At 43.6% G+C, this 20,255-nt stretch overlaps 1 long non-coding RNA gene across 1 annotated transcript; it reads right to left on the bottom strand.

Moving 5' to 3' along the window:
* Positions 1–3,338: 3,338 nt before the first annotated feature.
* On the bottom strand, positions 3,339–19,855 carry LOC308588841. The gene is made up of 4 exons (XR_014008917.1): positions 19,650–19,855; positions 17,483–17,964; positions 5,287–5,424; positions 3,339–4,198 (listed from the first exon to the last, which is right to left on the bottom strand). It is a non-coding gene; the product is annotated as an uncharacterized lncRNA (long non-coding RNA).
* Between the last annotated feature and the right edge of the window lie 400 nt (positions 19,856–20,255).

Raw genomic sequence — 20,255 nt, 5'->3', positions numbered from 1 at the left:
CCTGTGCTGTGCTTTGCAGCCCTGGAAAATCAGCCCTGCCAGGGGCTTTACAGGTGCTGTCGATCAGCCAATCAAAGGTACCCACAAACCCCTCTTTGGCCCAGCTGCAACTAAACTCGTCCCATACGTGATGTCAGGTGTAGAGCAGGTGGGTGTTCCTTGGCTCAAAATGCCTGGTGGGCCTAATTAGGCCTGCAAACCAGAAGTTCCTAACCCCTGCTTTAGAATTCGAATTCAGAGCAGAGCATCTGTAAATGAGAAGCACTGCCAAGACATTGGGGTTGCCTCCTTGTGCACAGAGATCAGCTGAACCGTTGCACCGCCTTGGGCTGGGAACTGACAGATGGATGACGCTCGCTGCATGTGGCGTATGATGTTTCTCCCTTCCTGCTTCTGGAGGGCACAAAACAAAATGATTAAAAGCAATCTGGAGATATTAGCTGTATAACAAGAGACGAATCTGGTGTCTCGTGTCCCCGGCTCTGATTTATGTTGGCTAGGTGTGCATTATATTCCCTGCCTCATCAGCTTTGCCAGACTCTCAACCAATAAATCTCACAAGGTGTTGCAACTTGTAATATTTTGAGCCGCGTGCCTTTATATAGACAACTCAACCGTGGATGGCATTGCTCCACCAGCGGGAGTCTTGGCCACGTGCCTCGCCCAGGAGGTCGAAAGAATGTTGTTTGCACAAACTTCTGTCTTCTTTTACTTACATCCTTTGCATGTATATTAATTCCCCACCCACCCCTCTTTCCCCTTACCCCACCGCTACCGTAGATTCTTAATTGTTTTTAAGAGATGCACTTTGTACGCTTGTTTTAAAAAAGGAGCGGAATCTATCAAAGGGACAAGACGGGAGATATCCGCAGAGCTTAAACAACAATCAAGCGAGCTGTTTTTTTATCATCTTTCGCTTGTAACATACATCTGATCCAATTATTGCCACAGAGGTGCTGGCAGAGTGCATCTTCGCTATGCAGAAAATATTGAAGCAGCAGCAATGGAGAGAGAGGGAGAGAGAGGGAGAAAGAGAGAGAGAGACCATATGCCATTATGTAGCAACTGTGCTTTGAAGCAACCTCTCGCTGAAACATCACAAGATCAATACTGCAGAGAGTTCCACTCTCCTGTATTATTACGCGGAAGCTTCCTGCTGGCGGCCGGCGGCCCACATCCCATTTAATTGCGCTCGCATTTAAAATTCTGCTGCACCTGCAACGTCTGCCGTTGTTTGCAAGCCGGTTATGAACAATGAAAACTTTTCCCCAAAATGTCAGGCGAGAGGCAATGGCCATAAATCATCCGCCGATAGCATCACGTGAACCTGGCTCCCAAGGCAAATGGCCCTGAAGATGGAGAGTGCCGAGTTTATCAGACAGGCAGCATCTTCCGCTGACGCCGGCACAGCAAACCAGTAGCAGAAGACAAGACATGGGTACCTTTCCTTCCTGCTGTTTGCCAACGCTAGGGCCAAAAAGGTTTCCCTGCCTTTATCCTTTACCATTTTGCTCCGTTTTGGTTTCCCTTCTTCTTCATTTTTAGTGTAAATTAAAAAATATTTATATACCACTTTTCATTTCTTAAAAAATAAATAAATCAGAAAGTGGTGTGAAGCAGAACGCAAAAATACAATAAACCAAACCAATCATAAAAAAGTTGTGGGAATATTCCGGGAGGCGGGAGAGGATATATTGTTTGATGATATTCTTCCTAACTTGCGTTAGCAAGTTCTGTATCTTGGCAGAGTTTAAACATTCCCCTTTTAATTGCACAGCGGTTAGCTTGTTGCAGGCTCGTCTGAGCCTCTCAATATAAGATTCCTGATAAGATCCCTTCTTGTTCCCCTTGAAAAGAATAGACACGACAGTCTTATTAAAGTCAATATAAAAGTAGTTTACTTACAATCTTTCCGTTCACAGTTAGATCCCTGAAGGCAGACTTAGGTTACATATCTACATGAACTATCCCATAAGGGAGTTAGTCCCAAGTGAGTGCGACTGAGCAGTGACTGAGTCACTTCTCCTAATACACAGGAAAACAAAAATGGAGAAGAAAAAGAAGCGCACAGAGGAGGTGTGCTCCTCTATCCAGAATAGGCCACTCCCACTTCAAGTCACATGCAGTGGAAGGTCTGTCCCAGCCCAGGAGGAAACAGGAAGTTTTCTCCCGAGTGGTACAAAACATTCCCTAACATGTCCACTGTAGGAATGTTGTTCTTGACTGCTACAAGTTTCACATCCCACAAAAGTAAATCCAAAACGAACAGATTACAAGCCAGACTGATAATTAGTTTGATAGGGTGGTAAAAGGTAAACGTAAAGGTACCCCTGACTGTTAGGTCCAGTCAGGGATGACTCTGGGGTTGTGGCGCTCATCTCGCTTTATTGGCTGAGGGAGCCGGCGTACAGCTTCCAGGTCATGTGGCCAGCATGACTAAGCCGATTCTGGCGAACCAGAGCAGTGCACGGAAACGTCTTTACCTTCCCGCTGGAGCGGTACCTATTTATCTACTTGCACTGCGTACTTTCGATTTGCTAGGCTGGCAGGAGCAGGGACTGAGCAACAGGCGCTCACCCCGTCGCGGGGATTTGAACCACCAACCTTCTGATCAGCAAGCCCTAGGCTCTGTGGCTTAGGGTGGTACATATGGTTTAATTTTCACCAATTTGTTTGTTTCTTTGTTTATTAGATTTATATACCACCTTTTCTTCCAAGCAGCTCAAGGTGAGGATACATGATTCTCCCCTCCCCATTTTATCCTCACCACAACCCTGTGAGGGAGGTCAGGCTGAGAGGCAATGACGGGCCCAAGGCCACGCAGTAAGCTCAAGGCTGCGTGAGGATTCGAACCCCAGCCTCCAACACTGACCATTATACTACACTGGCTCTAAAAGAGAGAACGCTAAAAGAGTATCTAAACACACGGTGTAACTTCAGACTTAGCTTCCTGAATGGCAGGCTTGTGTTTCTAACAGAGCTACGGTTCCCAGACTCCTCTGTGAAAAGGGGTTGAATGTTAAACCACTTTGGAAACTGTAGCTGGGGGGAGGGAATTGGGGTCCCCTCACAACTCTCAGCACCCTTAACAAATGGCAGTTCCCAGAATCCTTTGAGAGAAGCCCTGACTGCTTAAACTGGCATCACAGCACTTTAAATGCTTTGTGTGAATGTGGCCCAAATCTCATTCTGTGGCCAGCCTGGCCAGTCTTTCTGGGCTGAAAAGAGCGCTTTCAAACTGCAGCCTGTATTTCGTATTTAGTTTTTAGTTAAGTATGCCTTATTCTCCACACCAGTTAGTTTTGCACAAATAATTTTGTGTTGCTTTTAAAAAAAAAAAAAAAAAAAAAAAACAGCAACACAAGAAATCTCTCTTGATTTCCCATGATCCTCCATGCTGAGACATTACAAATCAAAAATAAAGGATTTCCACGCATAGCTGGCTTCCGTTCTCGATTCCCCTTCAAGCTGCCTGCGCCGGTATATGAATTAAATGACCCTGGAGCCAGACAGGCTGCGGAGATCTGTTATTCTTAACTGCCATTTGCAACGGCTCCGAAAGCTCTTTTTTCCTTCCCAAAAAAGGGAAGTGTGCAAGAGCGCAGAGGGATTCCAACTGTTTCAAGCGGCCGTTCGCTGCTGCTGCTGCTGCTGCTCTTGTTGCTCTCATTATTTGCAAAGGAGATTGACAGCTCTGGCAATAACAATAACCTTTAGCTTTGCATTTACGACAAGACACTAATGATCTTCGCCAAGGGTTTAAAGGAGAGCCCATTGCAGCTGGGAGAGGTCATCTTTCGTTATTGGCTCTCATTTTATCCGTTATGCATTTATTTTAGTCGAGACGGCTGTGGCAGGCATGCCAAATTGAACATGGGCATAGAAGAACAGGGAAGATTTCTGCATAGGCCTACGGAGAGAACTTTGGCCTTGTGGCAAAGTCGTTTTGAGTTCCCTTCTCTGCTCCATTCTACAATTCTGGGGTGACGAACCAGTGGCCTCTGGCTACCATTGGACGACAACTCCAGCATGGCCAATGGTCAGGGATGATGGGAGTTTAATGTCAACATTAGGAGGGTCACAGGTTTCTCTTTCTTTCTTTCTTTCTTTCTTTCTTTCTTTCTTTCTTTCTTTCTTTCTTTCTCTCTCTCTTCATTATATACTGTAAGTATCTTTGCCAGAAACCATTGAAGAAGACCTTAAATCAAAATGCATTTGTGTTAGTTTTCATTTTAGGGTTTTCATCATTTCATTTTAAGAACACCGGAAGAGCCCTGTGGATCAGGCCAGCAGCCCATCTGGCCAACATCCTTGTGGCGTTTGCCCTCCTAGGTGTGTGACATCATACTGGGTTCATAGGGAAAGGCTTAACTAATTGTAAAATGACTAACCAATGAGAACCCAGGGGGCAGAGTTAACTGTGAATAAGGTTTAAGCACAGAGGGATTTTTACGGAGTTAGAGTTGTTAAGAAGTCAGTCTGGAGTTAGAGAAGGGATGGAGAGGATAAGTCTATGGGTTGGGATAGTCTGATGTGAGAGAGTGAGAGAATTTGTTAAGAGGAGTCAGTCAAACAGTTGAGATAATCAGTCAGAAGGTATTAGGAAGGTATAGGCTGGTAAAGAAACTAAAGTTAGGATACTGACAGGAATATTATCAGAGAAACCATAAACTTGTTAATGTTTGTAAAATAAACTTGTTTTTTTGGTTCACTTTTAACAACTGTCTGGACTCAGTGTTTTACCAGAGAGTAACTGGTTGGTGGCAGCGGGGAAGCGAGCACAGCGGTGGCACAGGGATCAATAGACCATTAAACATCCGGGGACTCTGTGTGATCACCACAATCCTGTTCTCACAGTGACCAACCAGATGCCTGAGGGAAACCCAAAGCAGGATTTGAGCGCATCATGTGGCTTTTAGCAACTGGTACTCAGAAGCACTACTGACTCCAACTAAGGAAGCAGAGCATAGCCCTCCTGGCTAAGATTTTGTGTGATTTGGACATCCACATCTCAGCTTGTCTGCATTCATCTTACAGCTATGAGTCATAACGTAAGTAAAACATCAACACAAAATGAAATCCAAAAGCCATATTTACAGAATTGCAGGTGCTGGCAAGAACTGTCATGAGATAAGTAAGTACCTTAAAACCAGTGCTTTCTTCCTCTAAAAAAATAAAATAAAATAGGGGTACTCTCATTTTGACTCAAGAAAATCACCATTTTCTAGTTCAAATCGGGGAAAATAAATATAGTAAATGGACAAAAGTACAAAGAACATGCATTACCTCATATTACACAGCTGACAGCTCACAGTAACTTCCACATTGGCATGAGGTTGTGTGCACTAACATCTTCCCGATTCCTTTGTTTGCTGTTGGCGTCTGTCACCAGATGTCGTCCTTTCAAAAACCATACACTGAAGGCTGAAACAAACACAAAGGAGGACGTACCAGTTTTATAAACATTAAGTTGGCTACAGTGTTTAGATGCATTCCACACTGCTTCACACATTAAACGCTCACTTCCAACTGAAACTCAGGAAGCACTGGGAAAGGAAATGAAGCCGCCATCAGAGGTGGTAACAACGAAACTGACCAATCAGCATGCTAGATTCCAACTCCTGCTTCACACATGAAACATTCACTTCTGTCTGAGACTTAGGAAACACCATGATAAGAAATGAGGCCACCATCAGTCATAGCAACGGAACTAATGATTCACCGTGCTAGAGAAGAAACTAAAAATTTTCATTTTTTTTAAAGTTTAGTTTAGTTTAGTTTTAGTTTTTTAGTTTCATTTTTTTAGATTCACAAAATGTTTAGGGGTATGCGTGCCCCTGCGTCCCCCCCAGAAAAAGGACTACTTAGAACAACCTATCAAAGTTGCTCACCTGGATTGCGACTGTTGCCTTTCTGTTTGGAAAATGTGGCTTTTTCAGGCAGCCATTTTGAACATCTATGTCATTTCTCCCCATTGTACTTCCTCCTGTTCCTTAAAAAAAGGGGGGAAAGCGCTTTGGTATAATTTCCTCAGCCTCCCCTTTCATTCTGTTCAAGAACTCTGAGAGGTATTCTAATATTAATAAAAGCCGAGCGCAGGCAAAGTCGCCCAGGCAAGATTATTCACACAGAACAATGTGTCAGTAATGTGGGTGTACACGTGAGGCATCAGGCATAAGCCTGCATTTTATTAATGTTTGATCAGGACTTGTATATTAAAGAGAGAGCCTAAAAGATTTTCAAAAGTTTCATGCCAGGCAAGAAGGCTAGCTGCTTAAGAAAACACTGGCAATGTTTTTCCTAGACAAAGGGGCCCCTTGATTGATAGCAGAAAACAATTCTCAAAGTCGTAAAAGCTGAAATTACAGACTGAGTAAGGCACTGACCCTACATGTTATAGAAGATAAAAAAGGCAGAGATAAACATAATTAATAGTTGGTAAATAGAAAAATAATGCCAATGTGCCTCCCAGTAAAATGAGCCAGATCTTCTAAGGTTAAAAAGGCCAAGACCAAATGGAGAAGCATCTAGCTGGGAAGTCTTTTAAAGCTGTTTCTTTCTTAAACTGAGAGAGTTTCAATAAATGTTGGGAAGAGCTAATGGAAACAAAGCAGCTGGCTGAAGCAGCTGGCTGAAGGGGGGGGAATGTAAACTAAAGAGGTTTCTTCTGAAACTGTTTTAAACTGAGTTCCCTTTTTAAAAAAGGCCTTATTCTTTTTAAAAGGCTACCTATGTTATGTATTGTCTTAAATGTAATTATGCAAAGGATTTAACAAATGCTAGAAGAGTTGTATTTATCCTGGAATTAAGTCAGCCAGCAGCCTAGCCCCCTACCAGACGGCAAGACGCCATCAGAGCTGTCCTGATATATGGCTGTCAGACATTTGTTTGGAAACCTTCAAATGAAGGATATCTTTCAATGTTGATGTGAAACTCAAGATCCTTGACATATGTTTAAGATAAAAATTTAAGATTAACCATTTGTTTTAGAAGGCAATAGGGCAGGGAGGGCAAGAGGTGAGCTGGTAATTAAGATTCCTTGTTGAGACACATGTAAGATATATTACTACTTATTTGTCATTTATAGATGTAACAATATATAGCTCTTTGTGTTCCATATAAGGACAGGAGGATGTGGGTGTATCTTTTAGGATTGGATATAGCAATCAGCCAATAGGAAATTCAACCAGGCTGATTGGACAGAGGCAGCCACAGGAGGAGCAAAGGGGGCTGGATTAAGGGAATATAAGGGCTGGCCATAATGGCAGGAGGCCAGGCCAGAGCTTGGTAACCACATACCACTGTGCCTCTCATTTATTTGTCTGACAAATAAATAATTATTTTAATTTCTCTATTGCTGCGTTGAATATTTCATTCCAGCTAAGCGTTAACCACAAGCAGGGTGCTACATTTTATGGTGCCGTGACTCGGATAAGTGGTCTGCTGGAACGCAGCCCCTTCGCCTCACTGGGCGGGGTACAAGAGAGAAGACAACTGATTGCTTACCCAAGCGCGCACTGGTAAATTTTTCCAGGGGGGACGCAGAAGTCTCGTCTGTCTGATACCCTGCTCACTGGCGGCGACGGACCGGGGGGAAACGGAACCAACCAAGGGTAAGTGCACAAAGGGATTTTTGGCCCTCCAATTAACTGGGAGGAAGAGAAGTCTTGATCAAACTTCTGCGTCTCAGTAAGTGGGAACTGAGTACGCTAGGTGGTTGGATACATCAGATGGTGATCTGGTGGGGGAAAAGGGAAGAATGGGAGGTAGTGTGTGGTGAAGTATCTAGCGCATTGTATGTGTGAGAAAGTACAGAGCAATCTGTAGCTGACCTGAGTGTGGAGTGGGCAGTACTTCGGTTCCTGGTAAGGCGACTTCACCAGGCAAGGAAACCCACGAAGCGTGTGTGTGAGTGACTGAGTGGATACTTCACAGGGCCATACAATGGGAGTTGGGGGTTCAAAAGGGGAAAATACACCTCTTGAATGTATGTTAAATAATTTTAAGAAAGCCTTCTCAGGGGCATATGGAGTCAAAATGACGCCAGAGCGCCTGAGAACGTTATGTGAATTAGAGTGGCCAAAGCAAAATACTGAATGGCCATCTCAAGGAACCTTTGATATAAATTTAGTAAGCAAACTTTGGTCTAACATCGCCAAAGAAATTGGAGGGTGCCCAGAACAATTTTCATATATAGATTCCTGGCTGAGCACATTAAATAAAAATCCTCCATGGATAAGGGAATGCAAAGTCCAACGATGCAAATTATTGGCTGTAAAAGCCGAAGCTAGGAAAGGAATCTTGCCAAATAAACTCAAACCCATTTTTGAGGGACCAGAGGAAGAGCTGCTTCCACCTCCACCCTATGCTCCACATCGAAGGGAGCCTAATCCAAACACTCCACCAGTTGTAACCCCAAGGCAAGAAAGTGGAATGAATAATGGGGCTGGAGTCACAGAACTTGATTCCTTGATAGATTATGATAAATATCTTCAGGAGGCATTGGAGGCCTATAATAAAGCCCAAGCAGAAGCGGTTATTCCATCTGTGAGTCCCAGTAGAACTCCATCTACAGTCTCTTTTAGTGAAACAACTGATTGCCTACCCCAAACTCCTGTACATCCAAATCCTAGAGAATTATTACAGAAGTTACAGGGAGACCTTAATCGGTCAGCAAGCAATACAGCCAGGCGTATAAAGCTGCTAAAAGAACGCCTTGGGACAAATACCATCCCCTATGATTTGAGGCCCCTAGAGCGAAGTGAAGAGAAAGATCACGTAGTAGCCCCTCTCAGAAGAGTATTTGATGCACTTGAGGAGCCTGTGCTGGTTAACGGGCAACTCGGACCACGGCCACCTCGAACTTCGACCCTGCAATATATTCCATTCACAACTACGGATCTGATGAATTGGAAAACACACACCCCATCTTTTGCAGAAAAACCTCAGGCTATGATGGACTTGGTGACTTCAATAATAAATACTCATAGTCCTACTTGGACAGATTGCCGCCAGCTCCTGAATACTCTGTTCACCACTGAGGAAAGGAGAGACATAATTGAAAAGGCACAGATATATTTGCGTGAGCAGGCCAGAGTGGGAAATATTTATAATATTGACCGTCATCTCCAAGACAACTTTCCCTTGGAAGATCCTAATTGGGATCCAAACAATGTAATTCACCTGGCCAGACTTACCACCTATCGCCAGACGCTTGTGCAAGGTATCCGCAGGGCATGCCAGAAGCCCACTAATATGTCTAAAGTCTCAGAAGTAGAACAGAAACCAAATGAGAGTCCAGGAGACTTTTTAGAGAGGCTGCAAGAAGCCTATCGTATATGGACTCCTTTTGACCCTGAAGCCCCTGAAAACAGCAGAATGATTACTGCTACATTTGTGGCCCAGTGCGCTTCTGACATTCGTAAGAAAATTCAGAAATCAGAAGGATGGGAAGGGATGCTGATGAGCCAAATTATGGCCATTGCACGCCGAGTTTATCGGAATAGGGATGAGGCTGAGAAACAAGAGAAGAAGAAGTGGCAGAAGGAAAAGATGGTAATGCTAGCCACAGCAGTGAAGCAAGACTACCGCCCCTTAAATGGAGGAAGAGGGCGGGGAAGGAATCCACCACTGGGAAGGAATCAATGTGCGAATTGCAAGAAGGAGGGTCATTGGAAGCGGGAATGTCCTGAACCCCTGAGGTTGGAAGAAGTACGCCCAGGCCCAGGCCCAGGCCCAGGCTCCGGCCCAAGAAACCAGGGACGAGGACAGGGAATGATCCGAGATGGAAGATATCAGAGACCTGGACAAGGACAGAGTAGGGACAATGTCATTGGACTGGCAGAGGAGGATTTTACCCAAGACTAGGAAAGACCGGACTCCATAAAGTTAGGCTTCCAGGAGCCCACGGTCACGATTCAATTAGGAAGCCATTTAATAGACTTTATGATTGATACTGGGGCTGAATACTCAGTACTCCCAGAACTATTGCAGAAAAAGGCATCCAAAAGTGTAGTCATTAAAAGTGCCACTGGTCAGTCAGCTAAGAGGTCTTTCCTCCAACCTTTGGAATGCCAGATTGGGGGACATCGTTTAACCCATCAGTTTTTGTATATACCTGAGTGTCCAATACCTCTCTTAGGTAGAGATATGCTGTCCAAATTGCAGGCCCAAATCACCTTCACTCCTCGAGGTCCAGAAATGAAATTGCCATCAAAGGCAGCAGGAATAATTTCCCTCTCAGTACCTAAGGAACAATCATGGCGCCTAATGTCAGCCCTGCAAGTCCAACCCACATTGGATCCAGAGTTAAACAAGCTCCTCCGAACTCTACAGGTGCCACCAGGAGTATGGGCCGAAAATAGCCCCCCAGGAATGGCTAAGAATATAGCTCCAATTGTAGTAACCTTAAAACCTATGGCTACCCCTGTATCTGTAAAGCAATATCCTTTACCCCGGCGAGCAGCAGAGGGCATCCAGAAACATTTGGACCGCCTATTAAAATATGGTCTGCTTAAGCCCTGCCAATCAGAATGGAACACACCCCTTTTGCCTGTTCGAAAACCTGGGACAGATGAATACAGGCCAGTGCAGGACTTGAGGCTCGTAAACCAGGCTATCGAGACCTTGCACCCAAATGTACCAAACCCATACACCCTGCTGAGTTTGATCCCACCAGAAGCAACATTTTTTACTGTATTGGACTTGAAAGATGCATTCTTCTGTTGCCGGCTGGCACCACAGAGCCAACCTATATTTGCCTTCCAGTGGGAAGACCCTTTGACAGGAACAAAAGGCCAGCTAACCTGGACGAGATTGCCCCAGGGATTCAAAAATTCCCCAACTTTATTTGGCACTGCCTTGGCGAAGGATCTAACAAGTTACCCCTCAATACCTGGAGAAAAGGTGGTTCTGCAATATGTAGATGACCTTATACTAGCAGCAAAGGATTTTGATACCTGTAAAGAAGGTACAGAGGAACTGCTCCACTTGCTCTGGCAAGCTGGCTACCGAGTTTCCCAGAAAAAGGCACAGTTATGTTTAGAAAAGGTCAAATATTTGGGCTTTGACATCTCACACCAACAACGAGCATTGAGGCCAGAGAGGAAAGAAGCTATTTGCCTTATCAAGGAACCTACCACAAGGAAACAACTCAGAGGATTCCTGGGAACAGCAGGGTTTTGTAGACTATGGATACCTGATTTCAGCAGTCTGGCCAAACCCTTACATGAAAGCACTCGAGGTGCAGAAAAGGACCCATTCGTATGGGGACCTGAGCAGCAACAAGCCTTTTTAGTTATCAAACAACGACTTATGGAGGCCCCAGCCCTTGGACTGCCTAATTCGGAAAAACCCTTTCAGCTGTATGTACATGAACAGAATGGGATTGCAGCGGCAGTCCTGACCCAGAGATTAGGAAGTTGGAACCGTCCAGTAGCTTATTTGTCAAAACAATTGGACTCAGTAGCAAAAGGATGGCCTCCATGCCTAAGGGCAGTAGCGGCCACTGCAAGCCTTGTCAAAGAAGCTGATAAATTTACCTTCGGCCAGACGATGTATGTGAATGTACCTCATGCTGTTCTGACACTCATGGAATATAAGGGTAGTTATTGGCTAACGAACCCAAGGATGGCTAGGTACCAAGGCCTATTGTGTGAAAATCCCAGGATTCATCTACGAGTAGTGAATATGCTCAATCCAGCGACTTTGCTGCCCCTACCAGAGGTAGATGATGAAGAATCACATGATTGTCTCCAAATAATGGATGAAGTTTATTCCAGTAGACCCGATCTGAAAGATGAACCATTGAAAAATCCAGATGTTGTATATTATACTGATGGTAGCAGTTACCTGCATAAAGGTGCCAGACGAGCAGGATATGCTGTGGTCACCAATGAGGAAGTTGTGGAAGCTGAAGCTTTGCCTGCTGGCACCTCAGCACAAAAAGCTGAACTTATAGGTTTAACTAGAGCTCTGCAATTGGCAGCCGGATGTAAGGCAAACATCTATACTGATTCTAAATATGCCTTCTTAACCCTGCATGCACATGGTGCTCTATGGAAAGAAAGAGGTCTAATAGGAGCCCACGGGAAGGCCTTGAAATATGGACCTGAAGTAGAAATCCTGTTAGAAGCAGTATGGGCTCCAGAACAGATTGCTGTAATGCACTGCAAAGGTCATGGACGAGGAAGGGATCCAATAACCAGAGGAAATCATGCTGCTGACAAAGCAGCCCGAGAGGCAGCCCAAAAGCCTGTGGGAGGATTTATAGCAGCCCTCATACCAGAGGTAGTTCCAGAAGAAGTTAAACCTCACTATACCCCAGAAGAGAGGAAGTGGGCTGAACAGGAAGGAGCAGTTGTGAAGGATGGTTGGATGATCCTGCCAGACAATAGGATTTATGTACCTCATCATCTAGCAGGCACAATTGTAAGAAATTATCATGAATCTACTCACCTTGGCGGTACTGCAACCAGAGAGAGTCTCAGTCGGAAGTTGTATATTATTAATCTATCACAATTAGCAACTTGCATTTCACAGAAATGTGTTCTTTGTGCTAAAAACAATCCCAGGCAGGGACCGGTACAACCTCCTGGAATCCAACATGTGGGATATGTCCCCATGGAAAGCCTAATTGTGGACTTCACAGAGCTGGTCCCTTCTAAGGGATTCAAGTATCTCCTTGTGTTTGTAGATACTCTTACCGGATGGGTTGAAGCTTTTCCCACCCGAACTGAAAAGGCACGAGAGGTAACTAAGAGACTCCTGACTGAATTGATCCCGAGGTTTGGGTTACCTAGATGCATTGGAAGTGATAATGGGCCAGCGTTCATTGATCAAGTAGTACAAGAAGTATGTCGAGTCCTACAAGTGAAATGGAGACTGCATGCAGCCTATAGGCCTCAGAGTTCAGGGAAAACTGAAAGAATGAATCGGACTCTGAAAACCCAATTGGCAAAATTAACCCAGGAAACGGGATTGGGATGGGTAGATGTGTTACCCATAACACTGTTTCGTGTTCGGTGTGCACCCACAAAAAGACTTAAGTTGTCACCTTTTGAGCTCCTGTATGGGAGACCGCCCTCCTTTGTTCAGGATATTTCAGCTGATCTTAAACAAATAGGAGACCATGTGACACAGGGACAAGTGCAATCTCTCTCCCGTGTTTTTGTTTCTCTTAACAGGTGGGCCCTCGAGCGCACGCCGTGCAGCATTGCCGAGCCGATTCATCAGTTCCAGGCTGGCGATAGCGTATGGGTGAAAGAGTGGAAACGTGATCCACTTGCACCTAAGTGGCGTGGACCTTACACCGTCTTGCTCTCTACTCCAACAGCGGTGAAGGTAGCTGAGGTGACCCCCTGGATTCATCACTCCCGTTTGAAGAAGTCCGAAGGCAGTTGGACGTGCAAAGGTGACCCTTCTAATCCTCTTAAACTGACTCTCTCCAAAAACCCCTGTATCTAGCCCTACCGGGAACGGGCTAGGTCACGGGCAACATTAGACGACCGGCCTGCTGCAGCCACAACCTGGAAGCTGGCTGACCTGCGCACGCCTGAAGCTTGAGGAGCATCTGAACCAGCGATTGTGAAAGGAAAGATTCTCTTATACAATTAATTGAATGCCCCCCCCTTGTGGAACAATTATCAGAGATATTACTCATTGGGGATCCTCGGGATATATGTTTTGGTCTTGGTGGTTCCCCATTTCTGTCACTGGGGGAATTATATTGGGACTAATATTTATTTGCTATCACAATAAGGTAATCTTTTGTGGAAGGAATGCATATGCTAGACATCAACATGATTCTATTATTAATCCTGATCCCTTGGGAAGGGGAAGGGTCCTTGAATCTGACCAAATTGACTAAATATGGATTCCGCCATGACCACAATATGTGGGTAGGTTTAGCTGAAATGGTAGCCAATGTTGCAAATAGGACCAATTGCCTTGTTTGCTCTCTTGGGCCAGATGATTCAGAGGGAGGTATGCCCTTATTACCGATACCATTAGATGCCATTGGTATGGTAAGCGAAATACCACACCAAACAGAAGTACAGAATTTCCCCGGATGGAACTCAACTAAACCATTACGAGTTATACCTGTACAAGGGGAATTCTGTGTACATAAATCATCAGATGCAGCTGATTCTACCATGATAGGCTCTTCTCATTGTCACTATACTTGGGATAATATTAAGAATACCTGGGCACACGATACTACCTATCGAACTCGGAATGCCTTGCCCTGTGCACCTCCTTTTATTCATGCATGGAAAGTGGTATGGAACATAACTGTGACAGAAAAAGGCAATCTAACATACTGCACTGTGAACTCTCTACCTCTTTTGCTATTTCGCCTTCTGTACTCCACGTACCAAAGACCTCAGACCCGATGGTTGTGGTGGATATGTGGAGAATGGGCATACAAGAAACTCCCCTCCAAATGGAGTGGGACTTGTTTCCTGGGATGGGTATTACCACCAATGTGGATTATGCCCACTAATTTGGCCAAGCGTACACGAAGAAACGCTGATATTTCTCATATAGCAGGAGGAAGTACCCAAAGTTGGAGCGGTACTGATGATTGGCCACCAGAGCGCATTATAGCCTATTATGATCCTGCCTCCTGGAATCCTGGTGAGCTCATACAAGGGGCACGGGATCCTATTTATAATCTAAACAGAATAATTCGATTGCAAGCAGTAGTGGAACTTGTAACCAATGCAACGGCACGGAGTTTGAGACTTATTGCACAACAGTTGGATGAAAGTAGAGCCGCCATTTTGCAGCTGAAAATGGGAATGGATTATGTACTTGCCAAGCAGGGAGGCCTATGTGGAGTCTTGAACTTGACAGGGAATGCCTGTTGCTTTAACATTTCAGATAATGGTGAGGCAATCCGTGTGTTGGCCACAAAGATGGAGAATATAGCACATGTCCCAGTACAAACATGGGAAGGATGGGATATGGGATGGCTCACCAATTGGTTACCTAATGTCACAGGACTCAAAGGGATACTATTGTCTTGCTTGTTTTTCTTGACAGTAGTGGTAATGGTTTTATGTATGATGCCATGTATCATTTCATGTTTTAGAAGTACAATTAGCAAGATGGTTTCAAATGAAACTCTACCTCATATCATGGCCCTATACAGAGCTTTACCTCAGGAACATGATGAAGGTCAAGCTATCAAGGACACTTGGGACGAAGGTCCTTGAGCTTGAAAGGGGGGAATGAGGCATCAGGCATAAGCCTGCATTTTATTAATGTTTGATCAGGACTTGTATATTAAAGAGAGAGCCTAAAAGATTTTCAAAAGTTTCATGCCAGGCAAGAAGGCTAGCTGCTTAAGAAAACACTGGCAATGTTTTTCCTAGACAAAGGGGCCCCTTGATTGATAGCAGAAAACAATTCTCAAAGTCGTAAAAGCTGAAATTACAGACTGAGTAAGGCACTGACCCTACATGTTATAGAAGATAAAAAAGGCAGAGATAAACATAATTAATAGTTGGTAAATAGAAAAATAATGCCAATGTGCCTCCCAGTAAAATGAGCCAGATCTTCTAAGGTTAAAAAGGCCAAGACCAAATGGAGAAGCATCTAGCTGGGAAGTCTTTTAAAGCTGTTTCTTTCTTAAACTGAGAGAGTTTCAATAAATGTTGGGAAGAGCTAATGGAAACAAAGCAGCTGGCTGAAGCAGCTGGCTGAAGGGGGGGGGGAATGTAAACTAAAGAGGTTTCTTCTGAAACTGTTTTAAACTGAGTTCCCTTTTTAAAAAAGGCCTTATTCTTTTTAAAAGGCTACCTATGTTATGTATTGTCTTAAATGTAATTATGCAAAGGATTTAACAAATGCTAGAAGAGTTGTATTTATCCTGGAATTAAGTCAGCCAGCAGCCTAGCCCCCTACCAGACGGCAAGACGCCATCAGAGCTGTCCTGATATATGGCTGTCAGACATTTGTTTGGAAACCTTCAAATGAAGGATATCTTTCAATGTTGATGTGAAACTCAAGATCCTTGACATATGTTTAAGATAAAAATTTAAGATTAACCATTTGTTTTAGAAGGCAATAGGGCAGGGAGGGCAAGAGGTGAGCTGGTAATTAAGATTCCTTGTTGAGACACATGTAAGATATATTACTACTTATTTGTCATTTATAGATGTAACAATATATAGCTCTTTGTGTTCCATATAAGGACAGGAGGATGTGGGTGTATCTTTTAGGATTGGATATAGCAATCAGCCAATAGGAAATTCAACCAGGCTGATTGGACAGAGGCAGCCACAGGAGGAGCAAAGGGGGCTGGATTAAGGGAATATAAGGGCTGGCCATAATGGCAGGAGGCCAGGCCAGAGCTTGGTAACCACATACCACTGTGCCTCTCATTTATTTGTCTGACAAATAAATAATTATTTTAATTTCTCTATTGCTGCGTTGAATATTTCATTCCAGCTAAGCGTTAACCACAAGCAGGGTGCTACACACGGACTGTAAATTCAGCCTGCAACGCACAGGAAAATAGATTGCGGTGTCAACTTAATCAATGGTTCATCCCAATACTTCTCCAGCAGTTGGCCCTTATTACAATCACGGGACTGGCCTACCACAGTGGGGGGGAAAATCAATCAGCTGCATTTTCTAAGCCCTGAGAATAACAGCAAAAACATAGTAAGAAATACCAATAGCAAATAACCATATTACTCCACCAAATGGCAGAGGTGAAGTGTGTTTTCCACACAGCAAAAATGCCCAGAAATCCTTTCAGGCAGACGAAAAGAGTGCAGCAGTTGTTGTATGCCCAACATCATTAAACACTCGCACCCGTGAATCTGACATTTGTTATCGTCAAAGCGAGTGGGGCCTGCAACAAGACATTGCAGCGTGGAATGCACTGTCTTTCAGGGGTCTGGCCGGCCAGGTCCTTTTTCATGCTTCTGCATTCCATTCGTCCTCCGTTAGCCTTTTTGTTCTCTACGCACAATAGCCAGTCATCCTTTCAACAGCCAGATCAAGAGCATTTCAGGGATCTGAAGGGGGGGAAAGCCACAAACAAACAAATAAATAAATATAACAGCCACTATTCTGCCAGCAGCAGATTCCCTATTTTGGTTCCTTCTGCCTCTGAGGCTGCCGTTTTGCGCCTACGTCTTTGGGATAAAGCCCTGCTGGTTTCAGTGGAGCTGACTTCTAAGTAAACACACAGACGAGGATGGGCAAGCCTGTTGTCTCTCATTCCACAATATGTATTTCACCCTCTAATAGCTCTGCAGGCTGTTTAGCTTGATTGTTTCTCCTGCTGCCAGCAATGCCACATTCCATCTATTAACCACATTCTGTGCAAGGAATTCCACTTAAACTCTGCGAAGCTCTTACACCGTGTCTGAAGTGCACATCCCTGCTGCTCCCGTATTTGACGTGAGCTAATAATAGCCCAGGTAGCGTTTATCTTTTCTGCTCCCCTTATGAAAATTTTGTTTACCTTAACGAGGTCCCTCTGTTCAGCTCTCGGTTTTCAAAGGCTTTGCTGTTGGGATTCCTTTGCTCCCCTCTCCATCCTTCCTGAAGAACCAAAGTCTCTCTTTCTATGTGTGTGTCTTCTTTTTTTATCCTACTGGTTGCCTTCTGTTCTGTGCTTTCCATTTTTAGCACGCCATTTGTCAAGCGGAACCGTGCACAGGATTTCAGGCTTGGCCTCTGTGCATCCCCTTGCTTCGGCAGAGCAGGGCAGCGCCTTCCAAGTCGCACGCAAGACGCCGCTTTCTGGTGTTAGACGATGGAGAATATGTATCTGTGCTGAACGATCTGAGAGGTTTATCTGCCAGTCCTTTGCCAGATGGCTTATGACAATCCACACGCTGTTCCTTTCTCTCGAGGATCTTTGAAATCAGAAGTCGCCAAGTTGCACGAAAGCTTGGTCAATCAGAGCTTTGAGGGTGGGTTAAAAACCTAAAAAGAGCTCTGCTGGATCAGACCAAAGACCCATCTATTAACAACAACAACAACAACAACAACAACAACAACAACAACAACAACAACAACAACAACAACAATTTTATTATTTATTTGCCACCCATCTGACTGGGTTTCCCCAGCCACTCTGCACAACTTTCAACAAAATATTAAAAATGCAATAAAACATCAGCCATTAAAAACTTCCCGGAACAGGGCTGCCTTCAGGTGTCTTCTAAAATCAGTTAGCTGTTTGTCATCTGATGGGAGGCACCGCTACTATGGCCAACCAGCTACCTACAGGAAACCAAAAGGCCTTTGTAACTGTTGTTGATTATCATTGTTGACAACACACACAACGTAACAGGCTGTTTTTGACTATGTAACTTCTATTTCAAACACAATTCAACATATAATATCTCACAATGTGTAATTCCATAGACCAACACATCATGCAAACAGAACATATCCTGAGAAATTAAAGTGCAATGGATGGTCAGGAGATAAAGTCCATTCAGTTCCTAAATTGGCATATTGGCAATAACCACAATATGGTATGCTTACCATATTGTGGTTATTGCCAATATGCCAATATTTAATTTCTCAGAATATGTTCTGTTTTCATGATGTGTTGGTCTATGGAATTACACATTGTGAGATACACATTGTAAGATATTATATGTTGAATTGTGTTTGAAATAGAAGTTACATAGTCAAAAACAGCCTGTAACGTTGTGTGTCTTGTTACCAGGATTGTATTTGCGTAACCTAAGGTTTAGTAGTGTTTTGATTATCATTACTGAAGCAATCCAAACCCAACACACACACACACACACACACACACACACACCTGACAAGTAAGAATAACTATTCATGAATCTGGCAAAGTGGGTTCTAGTTCCTGAAAGCTAATGGCACAATATGTTCATTTTTATTTTTTAAGGTGCCATAAAACTTGTTTTCATAGAATCACAGAACTGTAGAGTTGGAAGGGACCCCAAGAATCATCTGCTCCAGTCACCTGAAATGCAGGAACCACTGCTAAAAATTGCATTTTATGAGTTTGTGTCTGGCTGCTCAGAGGAAACCTATGTTGAACACCTTCTTGCTGACAAAGACCCAGATGTCACCAGGGCTGTCAAGAAATTCTGTTTTATGGCAATGAGGACAAGACAGGTCGTGGTGACAGCGATGGTCAGTGAATCAATACTGATTTTAGACTCTGCTACTTTAGCTGATACAGTGGTACCTCGGGTTACATACGCTTCAGGTTACAGACTCTGCTAACCCAGAAATAGTACCTCAGGTTAAGAACTTTGCTTCAGGCTGAGAACAGAAATCGTGCAGTGGCAGCGGGAAGCCCCATTAGCTAAAGTGGTACCTCAGGTTAAGAACAGTTTCAGGTTAAGTACAGACTTCCGGAACGAATTAAGTGCTTAACCCGAGGTACCTCTGTATAGGAAATTATCGATTTTGTCTATTGCTTCTGCCCTTTGGTGCGGATGTAGGTCTTTTTTTCAGCTGGAGCTCTCCAGAACTCAGTTCTGGCATCTCTCAGGTGGGCGCCCTTGCCATTATAAGAGAACAAGGGAGATGTTCAGGTTGAGTTCCAACACTTCTTTTTCTTGAAAAATAACACTGTTAAATGTATGGTACTAATGTTGCCCGGAACTTTCTGCAAGCTTATACCCACTTACCTGCTAGTGAAATCTCATTGAACTCAGTGGGCTTATTTTTTAGTAGACATGTATACATCTCTATTCAAGACGTAAGTCAGGAGGTGAGGCTTCAGTGCTGATATCCCCTCTGGCTAGCAGGAGGAGAATAAATTATACAAAGTAAACAAACATGGAATTGAACTTACTTTACATGATTTATTCAGCTGCTCTTGGCTCCGAGTTTGGGTTTGTTTGTTTATTTGTTTGTTTGTTTGTTTGTTTGTTTTAGTAATAATCTCTGCCCATTAAAAAAAAGGATTGTGATACTCTGGGGCACAATATTTTGGAAAATAAACTGGGGATGATGAAATTATTATTAATAATAATAATAATAATAATAATAATAATAATAATAATAATAATTCTATGTCGCTTTATTTTTTTAAGGAAAAAAACCTCAAAGCATTTTACAGCATCAGATAAATCAATCCAGAATAAAACATTACTGAAAACAAAGTCAACTATAAAGCACACATTCAAAGCAAATTAATTAACAGGAAGCTAAAATATTATCTTCAAAGTTTTCAAAAGAAAACAGTACAAAGGAGGTCAACTATAGAATGCATACTTAACACAGCAAAGCTA

This window comes from Podarcis bocagei, assembly GCF_964188305.1.
Source record: "Podarcis bocagei genome assembly, chromosome: 6".
NCBI lineage: Eukaryota > Metazoa > Chordata > Lepidosauria > Squamata > Lacertidae > Podarcis > Podarcis bocagei.
This window is presented reverse-complemented; position numbering and strand designations above follow the sequence as displayed.